This window comes from Drosophila guanche, unplaced genomic scaffold (genome assembly GCF_900245975.1).
Source record: "Drosophila guanche unplaced genomic scaffold, DGUA_6, whole genome shotgun sequence".
Classification (NCBI taxonomy): Eukaryota; Metazoa; Arthropoda; class Insecta; order Diptera; family Drosophilidae; genus Drosophila; species Drosophila guanche.
This window is the reverse complement of record NW_022995749.1, coordinates 4,856,635-4,879,661: the sequence shown is the minus strand read 5'-3', so window position 1 is coordinate 4,879,661 and position 23,027 is coordinate 4,856,635. Positions and strand designations below refer to the sequence as shown.

The window sequence follows — 23,027 nt, the reverse complement described above, 5'->3', positions numbered from 1 at the left end:
CAGTCAATTGTTGTCGGTCAAACAAAAAACTGGCACAACACGAGCAAGGAACAACGCAGAGCCAACAACTCAGAACTCGGAACGAACAACGAAGAGCTCAAGTATTTGTGCTATTTAAAATTTGCTTTACGGAACGTCAAGTGGTTGGCAACAGCCGCAGCCTCCAGTCTCCAGCCTCCAGTCGCCCACTCGAGCTTCAGCTGCCTCTTGGGCTGGCAGTTGGCTGTGTGGGACTGGGCTGGTGGGCCTATTGGCCGTAAATTATTAATGATTACTAGCCCGAAATTACAGTTAACTCACTTATTTGCTCATTCGCAAATGAAGGCCAATTGCAGCAGTGGCGAAACGTGGCAGCGCGGGGGCACCGGGAACTAATTTATTTTTACCACAAACTGGCCAAAAGAGATAGGCAATGAAGGGGGTGCGGGGGGCATTTTTAAGGTCTCTGGCTAATTGTGGGTCCGATTATGTTTAAATATTTATTTTGATTGTTTGAAATTTGCGACCGAGAAGCAAAACCCGAAAACTTCTCTCATTTATACGCACGAAACATCCATTTGATATTCATAAGAGCTTGCTGCAGAACTTTTTGTGTTATTTATATTTGATGTATATAATTTTATGCCTGCTGCGTACAAAACAGAATTTAGTCCTAAAATTATGTAGATATATTTGGCAGAGGGAAGAGATTGAGGCTGTGTTTATTTTTTTTTTGCTGTGTACTTCCGACTGAATTGATTTTCATTAGGTATATGGGCTAGGCCCACATCCGAATCAAAATTCAATTTTCTGGCATACATTTGACGCTGATTGTTTGATTGAGGGCCGCGTACTCCGGCCTCGTAATTCGCTGACTCTATTATGCCGTCTTTGAATTGTCAATGAAGCTGAAAGCAGCAACAAATTTTCACTGATCCGGAAGCTGATTTGGTGCTGTTTGCTCTTTGTTTACAGCCCCATGCAGAGCCTCTGCTCTTATCCATTTCTATTGCTACGTTGAAATATAATTAAAGTCCAATACGAGCGCTGCTTCGAGCACTTTTCGAGTGAGAGAGTTGTCCCCAAAACAGGGACAAACACACACACAAAAAACATGAATAGAAGGAAGCCTGAAGATGAAGAGAGTGTTGGGGGCAAACTATTGAAGAACTATTGAAAAGTATTCAAGCGCAGCAGGCAAAGTCGAAGCTGGGGGGAGCTACGAGTGGCCTGACACAGAGAGACCCAAGAATGTGAACAAAAACAAAAATTTCTTTCTAAAGCACTCAAAAGCCCAAAAAGCGTGGATGCAAGCAGAGACGAAGAGACACACACAGAAGCAAGCAGTAGGCAAGCAGTTCAAAGAGCGACAGAGAGAGAGAGAGAGACTCGGCTCTGAAAAGAGGATAAACTGCATTTTTATCTTTAAACACACTTGAAGTGCCATAGGCGTCAGTCAGTGTACAAAAACAAACACAAGTGCAGTCAGTGGTGTCTCTGTGTGTTGAGTGTGGCAGCTGTAGCAGGTGTGTGTGCTTTTGTCAGAGCCGTGTCCTTGTTACTACTCTGATTATTATTCAAGTCATCAACGATGGGGCATAAAGCAAGTTCTGAAGGGGATTTCAGCACTGCCACCCCCACAGTCACAGTCGCTGCACTTGAAACTCAATGAGAGCAGCGCTGAAGCCTCCGCTAAGTATGGAGCGTAATGTCACAGATTTCCATTAAATTTGAGCTGCTTTGGGCAGCTCATCTACCAAACTATTTTTGCAACAACTATTTACGATATTTGTTGAGCTAGTTTGGAGGCATGTTGGAGGCTGCCGATGAAGCTGTTTAAGTCAGCCACACCCATCGGGCACACGGGGGAGGCACATTATGCGATAAGCCTCCAGGTAACGACGACATTGCTGCAGCGCGTTTCTACACTCTACACTCGTTCTCCCTCTCCCTCTACTTTTTTTCATTTGGACAATTTATTGCCAACCTTCAAGAGGCGAACTATGCCAATCTCAGCGGCTGCGAGTTGGCAGCCAAAACGGGGCAGCAAAGAATGAATAAAAAAACGTGAAGAGGTTTTTGCATAACGGCAAGAATTAATTTTTTAACACGCACACGGAGCAGCGCGAGAGAGAGAGAGAGCGACTCAAGACGAGGAGCGGATACGGATACGGAATACGGGATACACGCTGCGCGTTGACACTGATTTTGACGCATTGCTCCCCGAGGATGTGACCCAAAAAGTCAGTGCGGCAAATGAGCAAAACTGTGGGCGGAGGAGCAGCCGGTTAAGTGTTCAACTGAAGATCTAAGCATGAGCCATGCAGCACAGGTGGCGGAGGAGAGCGAGTAGCGCGTCGTTAGTGGGTTTCTGACAGTGTGAAAGGTAGACAGGCAGTCGGACAGACAGACGCAGGCAGAATTTTAATATGCAAATGGAGGAGCAACGAAAAAACTAGGCATGTGGCAAGCCGCTTTGACTTGCAGTCGAACAAGGCTGCCAGCAATTAATGGAACCACGAGAAAAGGAATGCAATGCACCAAAAGCGGTTCAATGCCAGCCTCCAAATGCTGTGCTGAGGCTGTAACCATAGCTCTGGGGGCGTTGCAAGTGAAACGAAACAGTGTGTTCCCGGGCCAAAAAAAAAAAAGCAAAACAAAAAACAACCTGCAGACTTCTTGAAGCAGCCCAAGCCCAAGCAACAAGATGCTCGCTCCGAGCGTCACGCAAGTGCTTCAACGAGCCCGAGCAAAAGGAAAAAACGAAAAGAGAAAGAGGAGCAGGAAGCGCAGTGGGGGGAAGAGCAAGGAAAATGCTGAAAAGCATGTCAGTTTCATGCTCGCGGCCGCACTTAACATTATTTTTCGCTGCAACAAGAATCCCACTTCTTTTGTGGACGCGCAACAACGGGCTGGGGGAGCTGCAGCCCGACCAGCATAACGCATACGCAGCGTGGTACGTGCGCGAGCAGGTCAAACTTAAATATTTAATGAAGCGCTTAATGTGCGACTTCCCCCGTTCCATAGCGACCCTCTTCACCGCGCTCTACCCCCTTAAGCAGCCTTAATTGCCGAGCTCTCTCTCTCTCTCTCTCACTCTCTCATTTGCTCTCTCGCTCTCTCACTCTTTGTTGCTGGTCAAGCCTGGCAGCAAAAAACCTGCAAATATTTTTGAGCAAATTGTTGCCTATTGCAAAAAATATTTTATTCTTCCTGAAAGCAGGGGACAGATGGGCCAGAAATTTCGGTACCATAAATTTGAACAGAGGCAAAAAATAAATACGTAGAGTACAGGGCAGGGCAGGGCAGGGCAGGGAGCGAAGGGTAAGCAAAAGGGAGAAACGGTAAAGCGTTCTCAGTGGGTAAGCAGCGCCAAAAAATATTTGCGGCGGTCCTCTAAGCCCAGGCATGCGGTTGGCCCAGGCATGTGCAGCATTTCAAGCAGCGCACTTCACACAAAACCAAAACAATAATACATAAACAGACACACACAAACACACACACACATACATACATGTGTATATACATTCACACAAACAATGGAGGCTAGTGAAGCCCATTGCCATACAATTCGTTGGACGTTGCTCCCGTTGCCCACGCAAGGTAACTAGATGCGATGCAGGTGCTGGATTAGATATGTCCCGGCTGAGCATAAACTCGTACAGGCCAAGCGTGTGCCCTAAACAGTTGGCTAGAAACAATTTACACCTGGTTGAGGGTCCACAAGAAAACAAAAGGCTGGAGGTGGATGGAGCAGGGCAGCAGAATGCGAGAAAATAAAAGCTGTAAAATTGCGAGGGATCTAGAATCTGTGAATCTGCAGCTTCAACCTTTTTTTAAATATAAATAATATTTATGGACTCTTGAATATAATTTGAATAGTAATTATAGATTAAAGACGACAGAGAGTAGCCAGGGTAGCCAAGGAACGGCAACACTTTGGAACGAAATTTCATATAATAATTATGTTAAATATATTTTGAATACAAATTAAGTCCAGAGCGCCACTGCTACTTATGGTAGATACCTATGAAACCTTTCTATAATTGCTAGATTCAGTATTTATGTTGCATTTATGTTCCCTTTCTTCCTTCAAATCTTTTAATATTTTCTTATATCAAAACAAATCTCCATCTTTACACAAAATTTTACTTTCATAATGTAGTACACCGTAAACTGCTTTTAATGCAATTATTTACTGCTCTCGAGTGTTGTAAAAATGAACACCGACTTTTGTGTACATTTTATGTGCCATTTTTAGCGGGAAATCAGCCTCCCAGCCAGCACTGAGCTGAGCTGAGCTGAGCACCATGACGACAAGGCATTAAAACATTTGCACGAATTCTGCTGGCCGGCATTCTTTTAGCCAGAACAATGCAATGGCTGGGCCTGTTTAACATTTAAAGCGAACAATGAAATATGTGCGCCAGACTGGCTCAGAAGGGACTCGCTCTAGGATTTATCCATTTACCACACATCAAAAGTACACCAAGTCAAGGTGTTTTGTGGCAAGTACGCTGTTTATGCGTTGTGTGTGCCGCTGAATGGACTTGCAGCTTGTCCACAAGTTAGCCAGCAACACACACACACACACACACACACTTACACTTACTTTTTTTGGTCACGACATAAAGGGGGAACGTAACGAAATTCGGTCAACATGTTGGCCATGACGGCGTCCGTTGGCTCCAGCTCAGCTTAGTGGTCATACTGCCCACATGTGGCCATAATTTTTAAGCGCCAAATGAGCGGCCATCCATTGGCCATGATGTCCGGCATTTGCCGTTTGCCATTTGTCCTTACAGTCCAGCATAGTGCGACATTGTCCTCGCTCCGGCCGAACACGAATACCTTTGGGACGTGGGCCAAAATGGCGTGGACGTTGGCCGGGAGCTTGTTGAGGCCAACAGCCAACCAGCATTAAAGAGGGGAATATATTGTGGCTTTTTTTCTCTAATTGTTGTGGATTGACCTCTAGATAAAACTTTACACCATAATTGGGCGGCGCAACTATGCCAATAAACTCTTTAATATTCTGCCAATAAACTGTACAATATTCGCAGTTCAATATTGAACAATATTTTGTTTACTTTGGCGTTCTTGATTTAATTTCAGTGCACGATTTAGTGCCTTTTCCTGCACATAATCACAGGCAGAGAACTTGAACCCTTTTGAGTCAAGAGGGTTACGCCCAAATCCCATTGGATTCATTCATGTGTTGCACAAATAAAATAGAGTTAGCTTAGGACACATTAAACTTGTAAATATTGTCACACACGTACACGTGCATGTGCAGAAATATACATTCGTGTGGATACGTGTATGTAAATGTACACAACCTGAATCGAAAGGTCTCGAAAATGGAAGGTCAGTTTAGTTGTCGTGGGGAAAATGTGGTTTTTTCTAGTCATTTGTGCTTGTAGTGCTAGAAGTACATTGAAAAAAAAAGCTATGAATGCGATTTGGGACACTCTAAGTGGCATACTAAATGTGACAATACATATAATTGGGTACATTGATGTTGAAACGGAATTTCTCACACATTCAATATAAATATAATATTTAGAAATATTTTAAATAAAAAATAAAAATGGAAAAAGAAAGGTTGTATATATGCATTTCTTTTAATAATTTTTAAATTCATTTATATATTTATTTTAATTTATTTTTTATTTTTAAATTTAATTTTTTATTTTATATCTATTATTTTTTGGCCCACTTTTCATTTTTTGTTGTGTTTCATGAAACTTATAAAATAGTAAAGAGTCACAACATGATAAAGTAACATATAAATTATAAAAAAATGAATGTAAAAAAAAGAAAATAATAGTAAAAAACTATTTAAAAATTGTAAGATTGTTCAACCATCAAATGTTCAATGGTACAAGCAATATCCTACACTTTCCACTGTGCTACAAATGAGTTAAAAAATAAATTTGCTTAAAAATTAAACAACTACTTCGACAAATAGTGGGTTGATCTGCACCTCTATCCACTGGTTGCCTAAGGGAAAAAGAGCTGGACAAATTACACCTGTAAATATGGCCACGTGTCTGCACACACACACACGAACACAGGGAAATCCAGATAAATACCTGGGAAATGTTTCCTCGTTTCCAGCTACGCACCCTGAATGCATTAAAAAGGAGTGGCAGCAGTAGGGGGAGAGAAAAAAAAAAACCCAATCGCATGCAACACGAAGTGGCAGGGCGCTGGACAAGGCAAAGTGGGTCGAGCCGCACATTTTGTCAAAATTCCGACCCACTGCCCACACCCAACACAGCAGACAAATGGAAGCCAAACAAAAAGAGGCACAGGCAGCAGCGGCAGCAGCAAAAACAAAGAACAACAAAGATAAGGAGCGAAAGAGGATGGTCCAAACGGGAGAGAGAGAGAGAGAGAGAGAGAGAGCGGGAGTTGGGTGGCTGTTGAGGGGCAAAGAAACCACAATCGAGACCATTATCAATTACACGCACAGCAGGACACGGTGGCAGGACACAGAAACACATGCAGCACGATGAGGAAGAGGAGAGGGGCAAAATGAGAAGCAGGGACAATGAGAATGGAGATAGAAAGAGTGTAGGCTGGGGGAATGGTAGCAAACGAAACGAAAATACGCATAAAATTGCAATTTACATCACATCCATTTGCACACACACACACAACACGAAACACAACAGAGTTACAAATAAAATTCATTCATACGCATAATGAAACTCGCTCTCTTTCGCACTCCCACGCAGCTTGCTCTCTCTCTCTCTCCCTCTCTCTCTCTCCATCCCGCCCACTGGGTGGTGAAATTGCAAAGCGGCAACAAAGGAACACCCAAAATAACGACAACAATGTTTAGATATAAACAAACAAATGCCACACTGAGCGAATGAGTGTGGATGGACAGTGCAGAGTCAGATGATGACCAGCAAGCAGAGACGCAGTCTACTCCCGATTAGGTATGGGAACGCATTCTCGCTGGAGAGTTTGGCCGGAGAAAAATCCACGCCCTATATGTAAATTATTAGCCAGGCCAGGGCAGGCCAGGCCACTTTTTTGTGTTCGCCCAAAACTGAAGCTGTAGATGAAGCGACAGAGTCGTTGCCAAGAGCGGGGCGCCGAGTCCCTGGAGTTTACCCAGAAAGAGCATAAAGAGAGCGCAAAGAGAGAGAGAGAGAGAGAGAGAGCGTGAGTGTGGGGATGCTGTCGCCTGTCGCTTTGTAGACTTTGAGCTATGTGTGTTGTGTGGCTCGAAAGTAAAACGCCCTTTTGGAGTTTTGCTGCCGTTTGGGGAGCTAAGAGAGAGAGAGAGAGAGAGCTGATGAAAAGAGAGTTACAGTTACAGCTGGAGAATGTAATGGAAACAGAAAGCTATAGCTACTGTGAGCTATAGCACCCGATTAACTAATATTTTTGTAAGTCTCAATTAAAAGCATATTCTTACCTCCAAGCTGCCGCTTAAAGCATTACACACTTTCAGTGTAGGCCTGCCAAAAAATAAAACAAAAGAGAGTCTTGGAGTTGGACGACGAGAGAGCGCTTGCCGCTCTTCTGTTTCTGTCGCTTTGTGGCCCACAGCATGCGCAAGGGTGTCGCGCGCCACACGACCACAGAACCCGAGCAGCAGCAGCGGCAGCATCCGCAGCACAGCAGCATCAGCGACAGCGGCGGCCCCAGCTGCGAAAAACTCTGCCATGCAGCGGCGGCCATCAGTAGTTGCCTCAGAGCCCGCGGGTTGAAGAAATCGTACGCATCGAGCGAGAGGCAAGCGCCGCGTCCAAACCAAACCAAACAAAAGGAAAAGGAAAAAGCAAAGCAAAAAAGAAAAGAAAAGAGAAAAAAAAGTACACATCGAATAAAAGGCGAATAACAACAAAAGTGCAACACAACAGACAGCAAATGGGCAAAATTTTGAATTGAACTGGATTAGGATTTAGCTCCCCCTCACACCCCGCCCACCCCACTACTGTGTTCAAGCCAAATGACCAAAATGTTGCCACAAATTGCAGGCAAATGAGCCCGCAACCGAGAGACGACTCCTCCAGTACGTTGCCGTTGCCGTTGCCGTTGCCGTTGCTGCCGCTGCTGCTGTTGCTCCAGCGGCCGCTGCTGCCGAGGAGTAGCGTGTGTCCCGAGCCCGAGCCCGATCCGGTAGCGTGCCAGACAGCGTAACCACCCAAACACGCACCCTGGGCTGCTACGCTTTTTCCGAGAGCAGGGCGTGTTCCGGTTCGCTTTGGTGTCCGTGTTTAGTGCCAGTGCTTAAATAATTCGCAGTCGGTGCCAGTGCCAGTGCCTGTGGCAGTGCAAATCTTGAATCACATTTTCAGTAAACTAAAACCTCCTCGAGTGCTGTTGAACATCGTTTCCGGTAACGTGGTCGTCCGCTCCGCTCGGTCGTTTTGGTCTGTCCTCTGTGTGTGTATCGCTGTGTCGGTGTGTGTCCGTGTATCGTTCGAACGGACTGTCTGTCGGTGTTTTCAGCTGCTCAAAAATTGATGCCCAGCAGCAGCAGCAGCAAAGTAGAGCCCCCCAGTGACAGTCGCCTAGGCAGCGCTGTAATGTAAGTTATTGTACTCCCCAAAAAAAAAAAAAACTCCAGGCAGCCAACTCCCCATAAACCTCCACTTTAAACTCCCCATGCACCTTCTCCATCCGTGAAACCAACCCTGAGCACAGCCTGTAAATGTGCTACATGATTCCTGCTTAACTGTTGCTCCAACTGTGGCAAACGTTCAACGCCCCAGACAGACAGACAGACAGCCGGTCCATCGGAAATGTGTGTCAGTCTGCGAGAGCCTCACTGTACTTGAGCGAGTGGCAGGCAGCAGAGCGGCGTGTATGTTTATGGCAGTCCAATGTCGTGAAATCTATTGGAAAACACTTTTTGTAACCATTTGTGCATTTGGGATTGGTTTTTTGTGGGCATTTGACAGATGGAAGTTATGCGAATTTCGGTACTAATTTTATGCACTTTGATTAGGAATATTGTCAACGCCAATAAGTAGGATTAATTGCTACAATTTGGACAAGATTTGAGAAATATTTTCATTTCTTTCATTATTAATATTATTACTGAAAAATATTTCTATTACAGCTAGAAACACTATGGACTTCCAGCTTGCCTAATTTCTAATCTAATTTGAACTCTAAATGAATATTCGGGCACACCTTATTATTTATTGCCCTTTCAACTTGTAATTCTCATGTTATTTTTGTTCACATTTTAGTGTTGCGCATAAGCTGCACATTTTGCTCCACACATGTCTGGCTGGCTGGCTGGCTGGCTTTTGTGTTGATTTTCCCCATTTTATTATTACCTCAAACGTTTTTCTCGTTTGCTCTAATGAATGCGCCGCTCCGACCTGTTATCCCAGTTTGTGCCAGTCGCCCTGGCAGGTCCTCCAGTCAGTCACTCAGTCAGACAGCCTCTCTCCAGCCTGCTTTCTGCTTTCTGCTCTCGTTTTTTCGTTCATTCGTTCGTTTTCGTTTTCATTTTCGCTTTTGGCTTTGTTTTTTTGCTGTTATTGTTTTTAACGCAAATTCCCCACTTGCTTAGGAGACTCTGACAGCGGAGTCCCCATCCCCATCCCCATCCCCGTCGCTGTTCTGTTCTGCTTTTGGTTTTGTTTTTTATACTCCACTGGGGTAGGCTGTGGCACGCTGTTGCCATTGTCTTTCAACTGACACAGAAATGCTTCTTTACACACACGCACATTATTCTGTGTGCTATGTGTGTCACATCTTTGTCCCCTTAGCGTCTTGTTGTTGTGCAAATATTTGCCTTTTTTCAAGTTGATTTTTGTCCTCCATCGAAGCGTCTTTTGTTGGCAGTTCAAGTCCCAACCCCGGCACCCACACCGCGGCCAATATGCTGATGAATCGTCGCTAAATTGAATATCGAGTGTTTATTTAGATTGGCCAGCAAGCCTCACGCCTGCCTGCCCAACGCCCTGCCCTGTCACTGCCACAGTCACAGTCTGCAGCTCGAAGCTCTGTAAATAATTTGAAATTGATGTATTATCCTGCCCAGAACGTGGCACGTCAACGACAATTGTTTCAGTTGTGCGCTTGTCAGTGTCTTCCACATTTCATTGTTGCACGCTTAAGTAGTTTGTGCAGCGCAAACAAAATTAAGCAAGTTGCAAGTTTGTTGGCACAAAAGTTGCTGTCACAATTGTTATTTTAGCGATTCGAGGGAGGATGGGCGGCAGCAGCAAACAATTTATAAAATAAACTTTGAAGCGCTGGAAAGTATTTTGTGTGTTTTTCTCTCTCCCTCTCTCCCTCTCTCTATCAATATACAAATGAATCAAGCTCCAAGGAGACGCTGGAGAATAAAAGTATTGAGAGCAGGAAAAAGTTACCAAATTGTCTCGACATTTATAACTGAGCAGCAGAATCTGTCACGGTGCCACGCAATAACATTTGCGGTCGCAGTTGCCATGAAATTGCCTGGCTCCGGGACTACTGCTCCTCTGTCTCTGACAATTCAATTTATGCGTTTCCGCTGCAGCTTCTTTTGCAACTAAATATTTAAGCCAACTCATTAGCTGAAGATTCACCCCCGAACGTGCTCCAGCACTAAATCTGCGCTTTAAGCAACAAACTTTGAGCCACTCACAGACAGGATTCGAGTGCATTATGTGCCACTTCTGGGTGTCCATTGTTTGGCTGCGCTGCACTTAGCTGACCCGCAGCGAGCGACGGAGACTGCATCTAAAAAAAAAAAAATAAAAATAAAAGCAGAAAGCAGAAAGCGCCCGCTGCTGCTGCTGCTGCTGCTGCTGTCTCGCTGGCTATCTCGCTGCTATCCTGCCTATTCCACTGGCCGACTGCTCCACAGTTCACTGTTCGCTGTTCTTTTATGTTATCCCCGCACACACACCCAGAGAGCTTGCCAGTGGCTGTAGTTGTTGATGGACATTTGCTGGCAGCTCTTTTGCCTTCTGCCTGGCTCCGTCCTTTATGCGCCACAAATGAAAATGCAGACAGACAACGGGCGCCAGCAATGGGGCAACGGCAACGGCAACGGCAACGTCCATGTCTGACGATGACGTCGCATTTCTGGAGACAATGAAACAAACTGAACCCGGCACAGATCTACCAGCCGAGTTCGTTGACAACTGTGTCTGTCGTGTCTGTCTCTCTGTCGTTCGCTCTATCCCATTTTCTGTTGCTGTTTTTACCATTTATATCCTGTCTATCTCTTTCTCTTTTTGCATATTTATTTAACATGCATTTGAATTATGAGCGCTAACAAAAAAGGAATATAAAAACCAGACACAAAAAAGCTAAACAACTTTCCTTTTAATTCATAATTATTTTTATGTCAGCGCACTCATTAAGAGTTGCATTTTATACAGCATTTCAGCCACCCCATGCTGCTCCACATTTACCCTTTTTCCTGCTCTTTTTTCCTCTTTTTCCCTATCCATGCACTTACTCTGGCTTTGTCATTTGCATTTCACATTTGAAACCCTTTTTAGCATTTTTCACAATTGTTCAAACTGCACATTTTTCGTCTAGTTCGCTTCAGTTCTGTTTTGTGACTCCTAATTGCAGTTTTCCATTACTGAAAACCAATGGACTGCCAGCCAAATGGAAGGACATGCATTTCCACCGCTTTTGTTGGACAGTTTCTGTCCTTATTTCCTTCAACTAGAAATCAATTACCTTTTGCATAAAGTGTGGCAAATAAATTCGTGGCAATGTCTCGTTGCAAAATTTAAAAACTTGCAAAAAATTATTTAATATTTCCGTTGGCAATTTGTCAACTGGGTGTGGCCCCTTTTTTTGCCAGACGCAGACTGGCACAACTTGCAGATACAAGTAACAGATACACACACATGCATATATGAATTATCATTGCCAGCCAAAACTCAAATACGATAAATTGTCAGGCAGGCAGTGGAAAAATCTATAATTTGCACACAATTTACATTTGCTGTCCCTGTCCCCTGTGTGCTGTGTAATATATGCATATTGATGGCAAACAGATATGGCAATAATCTGGCAGACAGGCAGACCAGCGACCAGCGACCAGCTAGGACGAGTGCCAAGAAAAAGTGCTTCACAATTTGGCAGCAATATTTGGTTAATTTCATTTTGTGTAGCATACATTTTGGGGCCACGTGCATGCTAATTGATTGTGAAACTATTTTATTAATTGTTGTATCCTTTTTTCTGCTTTGCAGCCATGCCAACATTCAAGACTGCTTAACTGGAATTGTTTCAACAAAAATATAACATAGTGCTGCCAGCAACAACAAATAACAGATAACAAAGAAAAATAAAACAAAAACGTAATCAGGAATTTAAACAAAACAAAGCCCGCGGGAACAAGCCCAAGCCCAAAGAACAAGCAGCAAAAAAAAACAAAACATGTTCATGGAATTGTCATTGATAACGAGCAACAGCTAGAGGCATGTGGCAGCAACTGCAACAGCAACAGCAACATTGAGCGGCAGCTGGTAGCGGTAGCAGGTGCAAGTCCCTTTAGATACAAGCGAGCAGGTGGCGTGCTGCTGTACAGCAGCACCATTGCTGCCATTAAAATAGACGCCGCAGCGCAACAGCAACGCTGCCGTCGTCACAATCAGCGCCAGCGACAGCATCATCCACATCATCGACATCGTAGACGACGACGGCGCAGCAGCGGACACAACAACTGCAATTGCAGCGGCAATCAAAGCATTGGCAACAGCAACACCAGCAGCAGCAGCAGCAGCAGCAGCCTGTTGGCCGTAGTGGGTGTGGCAAGCAGCTGCCCCTTGCTCGCCACTCAGCAGCTCATTGACGACAGTGGCAGCGGCAGCGGCAGCGGCAGCGACGACGAGGGCGTCGCAGCGACAACGCAGCGGCTGCAACATTGCCAGGAGGAGCAACCAGAACCCCAGCAACGCCGACACCACAACGGCCTGTCATTTGTAGGCAATGCAACGCTCTCAGCAGCAACGGTGAGTGGCAGCACGGCTCTAAAAATAATTTTAATTAAATATATCATTTTCGTAAGTCCCCGAGCGACTTTACAAGTCACTTCCACTTCCCAGAACTTTGGCCCAGAAGCCTCAAAACCATTCCATTACGTGAGATCTCTAGCTTCAATCTGTGCTCCTGCCTGCTGCCATTAGCTGTCAGGTTAATGCACCCCAGAATGTTCATAAAAGCAGGCCCACCAGCCACGGCACATCTCTACATATGAATTTATGATAAGCACACACGCTGGGGGCAGGGGGCAGGGGGGGGCCAGGCAGGATGATGTGGGGAACAGGCACTTTAAAGTTGCGACAGCGTGGCACCCGCACTCTTTGCCTTTTGGGGTCGTGTGCTAATGAATTCCCCAGCACAACCGCACGCGCGCGCACACCCACCACAAACCCACACACACACACACACACACACGCACACACACAGTCGTATAATTTCTAATGCGATGCTTTTATGATCGCCATGGAAAAAAAAACACACCCAAGGGTGCTAGCTGCTGCTCGTAGTAGCTGTCTCTCTGTATCTGTGGGCTTGCTGGAAATTAAAATGCATAAAAGGATAACAGCCTTTGACTGTCAGCATTGTCATTGTAGTCAAATATTCGCAGCCAGAGATTGCAACACCGAAACCGAAACCGAAACCGAACTCAACAAAGTGTCCTTTTTCGCGCTCATCAACAGCAGCAGCAACAGCAAACAACAACAACAGAGAGAGAAGCAACAACAATGGTCGCCCAGAGTGCACGTGTTGCTGAGACGAAAGCCACGTCTGGTTTAATTTTAGCTAACGGGGCCGGGGCCGGGGCCAACCAACGACAGAGTCGAGGTCCCTGGTCCCTGGCGCTCTGCCTGCCTGCCTACACCTTGACACTACGGCTCCAGCTCGTATACGTAATATACATGGCATACTATTAGGCGCACATAAAAATGTAACAACACATAAAAATAGATGCCAAAGCTCACGTAGCGAAAACTGTCGCTGTCCCTGTTGCGGCTTAGTAAAAAATAAACCATGCATAATGCCCTCGCCCATCATCAGCGTTTGAGCTATAAATTTTTATATGATTTGAGGGAGCGATGCCCATAATTATGTTTAACAACGCTGACAAAATGTTGAACTTTTTTTTATGTGCGCTCTTCAAGTTTTTCGTGTGCGTAGTTTAGAACCTTCTTCATGTGGTGCTGTCTGCTGTGTCTCACTTGAGGCAGATGGGGTTCCGTTTTGGCCCCGGGGTTGCCAGGAACACAGCGATTATTATTGCCAATCAAGTGGAGTGCCATGACGCCGCCTCGGGCTAGTTTCGATCTCTGATTGCACAGAGAGAGAGTCAAGAAAATTGACTACGACAAATGGCCAAGGGGCAGACGTCAGTGTGTAAATAGAAATAGAATCAAATGTAGATGTAGATGTAGCCTCAAAAGATAGTTGGATAAAGGACGATGTGTGCTGATTGCGGGTTAAATATTTTCATCGCCTCTACTGAAGGGAACTTCGGTGAACCAATCCTTCTCTCTGTTATCTTTCAACTCTTATGCAATGCACTCGTAATTCATAAGCCACTTTGGCTGCTCTGTTCCGTGTTATATGCTTTCGATAACATTTTGCTCGTGTGACAAATTTTTTGTCCTCGCAAATGGAAGAAAAAACAAGCAGACAAAAAAAGAAATTTGAGTGAAACAGGAAAAGTTTGCCACAAGCAGAGCAGGAAGGAAGGTCCTGGACAAAGTGTTAAATGTTGACATGTCATGACATTCCACATAGAGAGATAGAGAGAGAGAGAGAGAGAGAGCAGATGGGCATAGCCCTTAGCTTTAGCCTCAGCTAACGAACGCAGGATGTTCGCAGGAGCAGAAAATGATGAAGAAGAGCAGGCAAGATTGGTCAACAAAATGTGGAGAAAGGAAGGAAGGCAGAGAGAGGCTGATAGAGAGTGATGGGAGTGGGAGCAAGATGAAGTGTGAGAGTGAGCGGACAAGCGGACAAGCGGACAAGCGGAGCGTAGCGTAGCGGCTTACGTGCCGACAGCTGACAGGCAAACCAATGAACTACGATATGACATGGCAACCAATGTTCTCCACTGCCGTTTCCGTTTCCATCACTTCCCCTACAATAACATTTGCTAGCTGCCAGTCGCTGTCTGTCTGTCTGTCTGTCTGTCTGTCTGTGTTTCTGGGTGTGTGTGTGTGTGTGTGTGTGGAACATCAACTAATATTGTCAACGCAACATTCGACTTGTTATCCCTTCCGCTTGCCCGGTTTCCTGCCCAGCCCTGCCCTGACAGCCCTTCCTCGCTGCTTAATTTCGTTTTGAACTGCTTGGCCGCCATTTTGTAACTGTCTCTGTCTCGCTCTCTCTCTCTCTCTCTCTCTCTCTCTATGGCTCAGTCTCAGTTATTTGCAGAAATTTATTGAAATTGTTTGTCAAATTCCGTTTACTTGTTTTTCGCATTTTTGGTTCTCTCTTTTTGCTCGCATCCAAAAATGATGACAAGGACAACCAGACTTCCGCCGAGAATGTCCTCTTGCGACATTTTCTTTGCTGTCTATTCTCTCATTCCATTTTCTCCCTGCCTCTTGCTTTTCTCTATGTTTTTTTTTTTGGTGCTTGGCAGTTAATCTAACAACTCGAAGTCTCTCTCTCTGTCGTCTTTGTATATGGCCGCTTCGTGCCATATCAACTACAAGTTTTGCCCCCCAATCCACGCCCTTCTTTTTTCATATTTCTTTTATAAGTTGGCACTATAAAATGTTGCGCCATTTCCCCATATGCATGATGTGCGTCTCGAACATCCACTCTGACATTTATCCCCCCCATCAGTTAGATTGTTTTTGCATGCAATTTTCGCCTTGCTCCTTTTTTGTCCTTACTTCTCGCTTCATTTGCAGAGTAGGGAGTAGGAAGCGCTTGTAGATTTTTATTGATGTTGCCGGAATTTGTATGACATTGTAAAATTATACGCAAATGCTCAACAAAAGAGGAGCCAGCTTAGCCGACTACTTGAACTTGTGGAAACATAAACAAAACTAAAAAAAAAACTTAAAAATAAATGCCAAAAGAAATCGAACAAAAATGCCAAAAGAAATGGAAAAAGAAATGGAAAATGTATTGTGAAAAGTTGTATGTGTATATATCTATTAAAACTTTGAAAAGTATGAGTATGGAAATGCTGACGAGTATGTGGGTCTTGAGTACATGGGAGTGTGTGCCATATTGGACAACAGTCATGTACCATGCATATATTTACGAGCGATTGTAGTGAGTGTAAGTGGAAGTTTTGTGGGTGGTTTTTAAGTATTTTCTGGATATTTATGGATTTCGCATTATGCAAAGCGACAGCCAGCAGAGGAGGAAACTCTTTTAATGATCAATATGAGCAGGGTAGTGGGTAGCTCAAGCTGAAGTGCAGCAGGGTGTACTTTACTGCAGATTATGCGATTTTATTGAAGGTTTAAGCTGTGGGAAATTTATAGAAAATAGATAAAAAATATAGAGATTTTGTGCAGCTCAACAGCTACCATGACAGCTCACAAAATTCGTTGGCTGTTTAAATTAATTGAAGTCTACTTCCAAAAGGAATTGCTGAAAATATTTCACAGCAAACTTTGCTCCTTGCACTCATCCAGCTTGCTGCTTTCCTTGTCTCACTAGTTGAGTGGCTTCCTCTTGTTCCATTAAGTCATCTTTGGCAGATTTTGCACACTTATGAGATTTGCCATGTTGCAATCTGTTCGATGTAGAGGAATTAAGTGGCAGCACAGCAAAATCAGAGCAAAATCAGAGCAAAATCATGGCAAGGTTTTTTAGTCCGTCAGCCCAATCTCGGGGAAGCGCTTTTTCTTGTCAAGTTAAGCAAGTCATGGGTGGAAAATTGCACGATAACACTACACACACACACACACACTACGCACACTCATCTATACATAGGCTATGCCCATAATAGGCTCAAGACGCTTTTATTCAACACTTTTCACAGGCAGCCAAAATGGCGCCAGTCTGAAAGGCATAGCACCAGCCCCAATACAGCGAGAGAGAGAGAGAGAGAGCGAGTAAAGGAAGAGAGTGAATGGGGCATAAGGAAAAGAAGCGGCGCATGGATGGGGCACCAAAAAAGAAGTACTCGTAATAGGCACACACACGCACACGAAAGACAAAGGCTGAAAAGAAGGACTCAGGAGCAGGACCCAGCAGCAGGAGGAAAGCAAAAGACAGAGAGAGAGAGCCCAAAAACCTCTTTCAAATTTCCATTGGATTTTTCTTGCTTTGTTTTCTTTTTGCTTATGTTTTGCCTGCCGGACAAAAGGACTCGCTGCCGAGTATTCATTTACACGGTTATTTTTTGTGTGTTTTTTGCATGAAACTGGATACGAAATCCCTTCGCAGCATTCGCAGCAAGAGTATTGTGTGCCAAAAATAAAAATCTCAATTTGCCAAATGTCGACAAAACGGAAGTTTATATTCTCTGCACTTTTTTACACATCATTTTTGTTGTTGTTGCGCGGGGGGGGGGGGGGGGAAACTTCAAAGCTGCGACCCAGCAGCACCACCAGCACCAGCAGCAGTGGAAAGTAATTTCCGAAATATTGTACTTCAGACACACACACACACACACACACACACACACAGATAGACAGCCGGAAAGAGTTATATGGTTATACAAAAAGCCAACCCCCAAAAGTGCCCAAAAAGAAAACCACTTTAATTTCCTCGGGCAGGCAATGGCAATGGGGCAATGGCAGCGCTCGTTATGTGTATGCAAAATATATCTTAAGCCCTCGCAGTCACACTTAGCTGCCTGCCGCAGCCATTTAAATGATTTTTTAGTCAGAGAAATCTTTGGAATCTCCCTCTGTGTCCCAACCGTAAGCCTTTACTTTAAAGTGTATTTAATTGAAATGACTCAAAGGCTAGCAAGGAGGACCTTGGCGCATTTGCCAGACTGAAGGGTACAATTTTATGTAATGAGTTGAGCTCGTTTTGAGGGTGGGAATACCACTTTGTGCGGGGAGGGTTAAAACTTTCCAACAGCAAACGAAGACCAACAAGTTTTGGATGGTGGTGGGAAGCCCCAGCCCCAGCCGCAGCCGCAGCCTCAGCCCAGGACCTGTCAAAGACCTGACGCAAGAGGCAAAGTTTCACTCAAAAAAGAAAAAAAAAAAGAAGAAAACGCTTAAAGCTTAACTGCCATTTTGGCTTAGTTGCCTTTGCAGTTGACGTATCGAGTGAAAATGTTCGCCCTTAAAAGGTAAATTTATAAACTAAATGGATGCGAAAAACTCTCGTAACGCCATTTAAAATCCATCCTTTTGGCTTTTACGAGCAGCTCCTCCTGTAAGCTGCCTGCTCCAGTTGGATTCACTGGCCAATTTAGTTGCATTGCTGGCTGCCTGGCTGCCTGGCTGGCTGATTTCAGTTCGTTGACTGGAAGCAGTGCAATTCGCGCGTGCAACGTAATAAACTGTGCTGGCTGCACAGGAAGACAGGGAGAAGGAGGAGGAAATAAAGGCAGTAAGAGAGGTGCAGTGTGAGGACTAGGCGTGGCTGTGGGGGCCTGCTGTAACCGCAGTCAGCAACACAGCCTTCGTGCCCACAGGCGAGTCAGCAACTGGAGATCTAGATACAGGGGCTGCCTGTGCCCGGTGCTGGGTTCTGGGTGCTGGGTCCTGGCTGGCTGGCGTTTAAAAACTTACTTCCTTCCGGTTTGTTAGGCGGCAGAAATTGCCGAGGAAGAAGCAAAAATGCCAAATGCAGTGATACAAATGCGATCTTCTAGCAGCGCGCTGCAAGGCGGAAGAGGTGTGTACAGAGAGAGAGAGAGAGAGAGAGGCAGAGAGTGGACTGACACACACAAAGTGGCAGGCAGAGATTTAAGGCTTTGCTTGCTGACACTTTTTCAAGTTGATGGCGCCCCAATACACACAGGGACCCACAGACGTTACACTCTATTTGGCAACGGCGCCACAGCCAGAGCCACAGCCAGAGCCACGCACTGTGTGAACCCAACTCAAAATGGCATGCCGGAAATTATTGAACGAACAGAGAGACACACACATACACACACACACATGAACTGTAGCTTACAGGAGCGGAACTTTACACATATTTAAAATGCAAAAAGTCAACGACTGCGCAGAGAAAAAGCCACTGGGAAGCCCAAACGCTGAGCATTATAATGCGAGAAATATATTCATGCGATTACAATAAGAATCGAATAATGTGGAGGGAGAGTCACACAGAGAGAGAGAGAGAGAGCAACCACAATCCAGCAGCAACCCGTGTGTGTGAGCCGATGGATGGCACTGATTCTGATTCTGGGGGGGCTTAACCAGACGGAAGTTGGCTTTTGCCAAGAAGAAGGCAACTGTCGCTGGGCTGTTGGGCTGTTGGGCTGTTGGATTGAGCGATTAAAGTGGCATTGGATGGGCGTGAAATCAGTGCAGAAATGAAAGTCAATTGAATGCTGCAAATGGCACGTAGATACGCGTCTGATATGCCTTTGATTTGTGTTCATTATTTGCCATAATTGATCAGCAGATCCGCTGCGTCAGGTTCATTCAATTGGTTAAAGATCTGCGACTCCATTGACCTTAAATGAAGAGCAGCAAAGTGCACAGCATTGTGGCACTATCGCAGCACCATAAATAACACTTGGAACAATGCTAAATGGTTCTCTCTGGCCTGTCCTTAAGCGTGTTTTTTTTGCAGTCTGGCATCGATTTCGATTGCTGTTTTTCTCTTATGGCCAGCAGTGCCATAACGAAATATTTATGCGTTGTCATTGGGGCATCATTTAGGTCGCCTCTGTATGTGTGGCCATCTGTTTTGGGCTTAGGGCTCAGGCCTTAATTTGAATTTAATTGAAGGCTCGCTCGAGCGGGGTATGGCCACAGCCATAGCCGTAACTGGCACATCCAATTAATGGTGGTCCAAAAAAAAACTAGCGCTGAATGTGTGTCGAGTGCACGTAGAGAGAATGTTAAATAAAATATGTTGAAAGAGAGAGAGAGAGAGAGAGAGCGTACCCAGCGCCCCCGCCGTGCCCCTAGCTTGTGTTTGTTTGCCGCTTGTTTCGGTATTCGTTTTTTCTCTCTTTTTTTTGTTGCTTTTTCCCCTTAGTTTTTCCTCTTTTCCTGCACATAAAATGCGTGTGTGTGTGTGCGCCACTTAAGTTTACATTTTCATTTCCTTGCCTGCCCCAATGACTTTTGCCGTTTACAATCATTTTTTTTCCGCTCAGCTCCCTGCTCCCTAATTTTCAGCTTGCTTGAAGTTTTTGACCCAAGCAGCAAAGCCAGCAAATAGCACATCAAATATTGTAGTTTATGCCACAAAGCCACAGCCGCCCACTGACTGCCACTCACGGCTATGGCTATTAACTTTGGTTTTTTAGTGCGTTTTGCCGTTCCCGAAAATGAAAAGGCAAAGCGGCAGACGGCTACCGGCAGGTGGGTTGGAAATAGTAAAATGTCAGCGTAAAAGTGTAATTTATGTGCATGTGTGTGTTTGTGTGGCTTTTTTTTCGGACCTTTTTTACTTGCAACTTCGCAGCGGCAAACATCAATCAATTCATTGACTTTTGCGCCGAGAATAAAAGCCATCTTTTGGCCTAAGCAACGGCACAGCAGCAGCAACAACAGCAAGAAGCATGAGACATTCTCATAGCTGTGGGTAATAAAACTTTTCGCCAGGAAGCCCACAGACATAGGCCCTTGATGTATGGAATGCAGCAGGACTCGCAGCACCTTGCTGCCAGCCATCCCATCCATCGATGGATACATTCGTACATTTGTAGTTTTATGTGTCTGAACAGCATGGAACATGGAACATCTGTGTGTGTGTGTGTGTGTGTGTGTAATTCATGGGCTGCCATCAAAAGTAATCCCTCTGGCATAATATCAGTCAAGGGCAGCCAGCAAAGCCAGCAACGAAAGGGGCGGAAAAAGAGTCCAAACTTTCTGGAAACTTTCTATAAAAGTGAAGGCGAAATCATGTTAATTATTGCTGCAGGTTTGCCCAACAAAAAACCAAAACAAAAAAAACAACAACAAATTTTGTGTGTATTTTGGAGCTTATTCGAGCGTTTTTGAAATATGTTTTGGGGCTATAATATCTTATTGCTGCTAGCGATCGATGGAGAAACTATTAATAAGATGGAAGGACGGAGGAGGACATGTTCACGGCCCACTTGTTAAGCAGAAGCACAAAAGCAGAGCAGAGCAGCAGCTGGTTCCACGTTTTTCTTGTGTAAACAAAACAGAAACGAACGTTCGCATAAATTTTGCTTTATTTCTGCGGGGAGGGAGGAGGGCACATAAAAATGTATATAATTGAGCCGCGGCAGGCGGCTGGGCTAAATGAGAAATCGAGAATAAAAAGGGATGCCGGGACACGCAGCAAAGATGCGGCACAAGTCTCAAAGGAAAAGCACAGAGGCAGAGGCCAGGCCGAAAACTGAAAAGAAAAGCTTAAAGCAAATCAAGAGAAACCCAAACCCGACGATAAGCACGAGTTCCAGTATTTCTCCCTTCTCATTTTGGAGCCCTTTTTGGCCTTTCTTTCTTTCTTTCTTTCAACATTTTTGTTCGTTTTGGACCATTAAATATTTGTACACACAAAAGACCGTCAAAAATATGTTTGAAAAAGTGTTGCATAAAATGTGTGGCAAAACTTAGCTGAAGAACCTACACCGCTGCCTGCTTCGTGGTTTACACGTAATTAAGCTGAAAATGTCTCAGGGATTTGACATTTTGTGTCTGCCGTTTGTGCGCTGTCATCGGCAAAACCGCGCCGCTTGCCACGCCCTGAAAACAGCTGCGACTGTCTTATTATGTTTATTATAAATAATTTGAAGCAGCATTTGGCTTTTGGTCAGGTGTGTGCCACAGGCAGGTAGTAAATAAATACTTGAGCAATGACATGTCAACGTTAATAAATGATTAACTTGTCATCCGCATGTGAGGGCACAGCATGGAATGAATGTCGGGCAGAGTGGAGGGCCAAGTGCGTGTAATCTTTGGCTCTCTCTCTCTCTTTTGTTTGCTTGTCTATGCCGCCGGTCTTAGATTTCGTTTATGTGCGTACTTAAGTTGTCAGTTTGCATATTAGATACGAGTATCTGCAAATAGCTTCACTTGCCACAGTTCCCTGCTCTGCTCTGTCCTCTGCCCTGCCCTGTTCAACTCAATCAATGTTATGCCACATGCGGCTGTCCCCCGGCTGTGGTCTCAAGGAAATAAAGTTTCCTCTCTCTCTCTGCTTGCGTGTGTTTCTGTGGCTGGACGCATAAATCTTATAAGCTGCTCCCTCGCTCTCTCTCTGTGTAAAATTGAAGACAGACATAATATTTATGATGGCAGCGAACAACAGCAAAAAGAAGCTCAGAGCAAAATCAAGTGGATACAAGATAAAACACACAAAATAAACACATAAGGAATCAAATATCCTGCACAAAAAAGTGCCACCTCAAGCTGCTCCGCTGCTAATTAATTTCACTGCAAATTTACAGCCTCTCCACTGCTGGGACTCCACAGCCCTAACATTTGGCACCAACAACAGCAAATATTACGTGCAATAAAATATAAATAAAAGGGGATATAAGTACGCCAAAGAAAGGTGCCGACAGGAGACCTCTTCTGGGTTTATGTCATCAATTAATGTTATGATTATTGGCTCTGCCACGCTGATGTGCTGGCTTTTGGTGCACGTGGCAGGTAAACTTTCATAATTAGTTGTATTGCCATTGGAGCAGCCGCTGCCCTTCCCCTTTTACACATGCATAAATCTGCACACAAACACAAACACAAACAAATCACGCGCTATGATGGGGCCAAATGAATGAATGAATGACTCTTGCAGCAATTACTTACACCAGCCAACAGAGAACAGCAGCGCAGAGTTTTGTTGGCCAGTGTTTGGTTGCCGCCGTGCAAAAGAATTACGAGCTCGGACTTGGTTCGACCTGCCATGTCCTGGCGAAATTTATCAGCGCCACAGTTTCCTGTTTTTACGATTAGTACTGAGCTGCTCCTGCACCCCAACTTTGCTGTTTAGATTGATGGTGTTGCCGGTGA

General features: G+C 44.8%; 1 protein-coding gene across 1 annotated transcript in view; it reads left to right on the top strand.

Moving 5' to 3' along the window:
* Positions 1–23,027, top strand: part of LOC117585694 (acetylcholine receptor subunit alpha-like 1) — a 63,917-nt gene that overhangs the window by 5,021 nt on the left and 35,869 nt on the right. Inside the window, exons 2-3 of the mRNA XM_034275308.1 lie at positions 7,693–7,701; positions 12,470–12,929. The gene's annotated coding sequence lies outside the window, so the exon portion shown is untranslated. The remainder of the gene's footprint in view (positions 1–7,692; positions 7,702–12,469; positions 12,930–23,027) is intronic.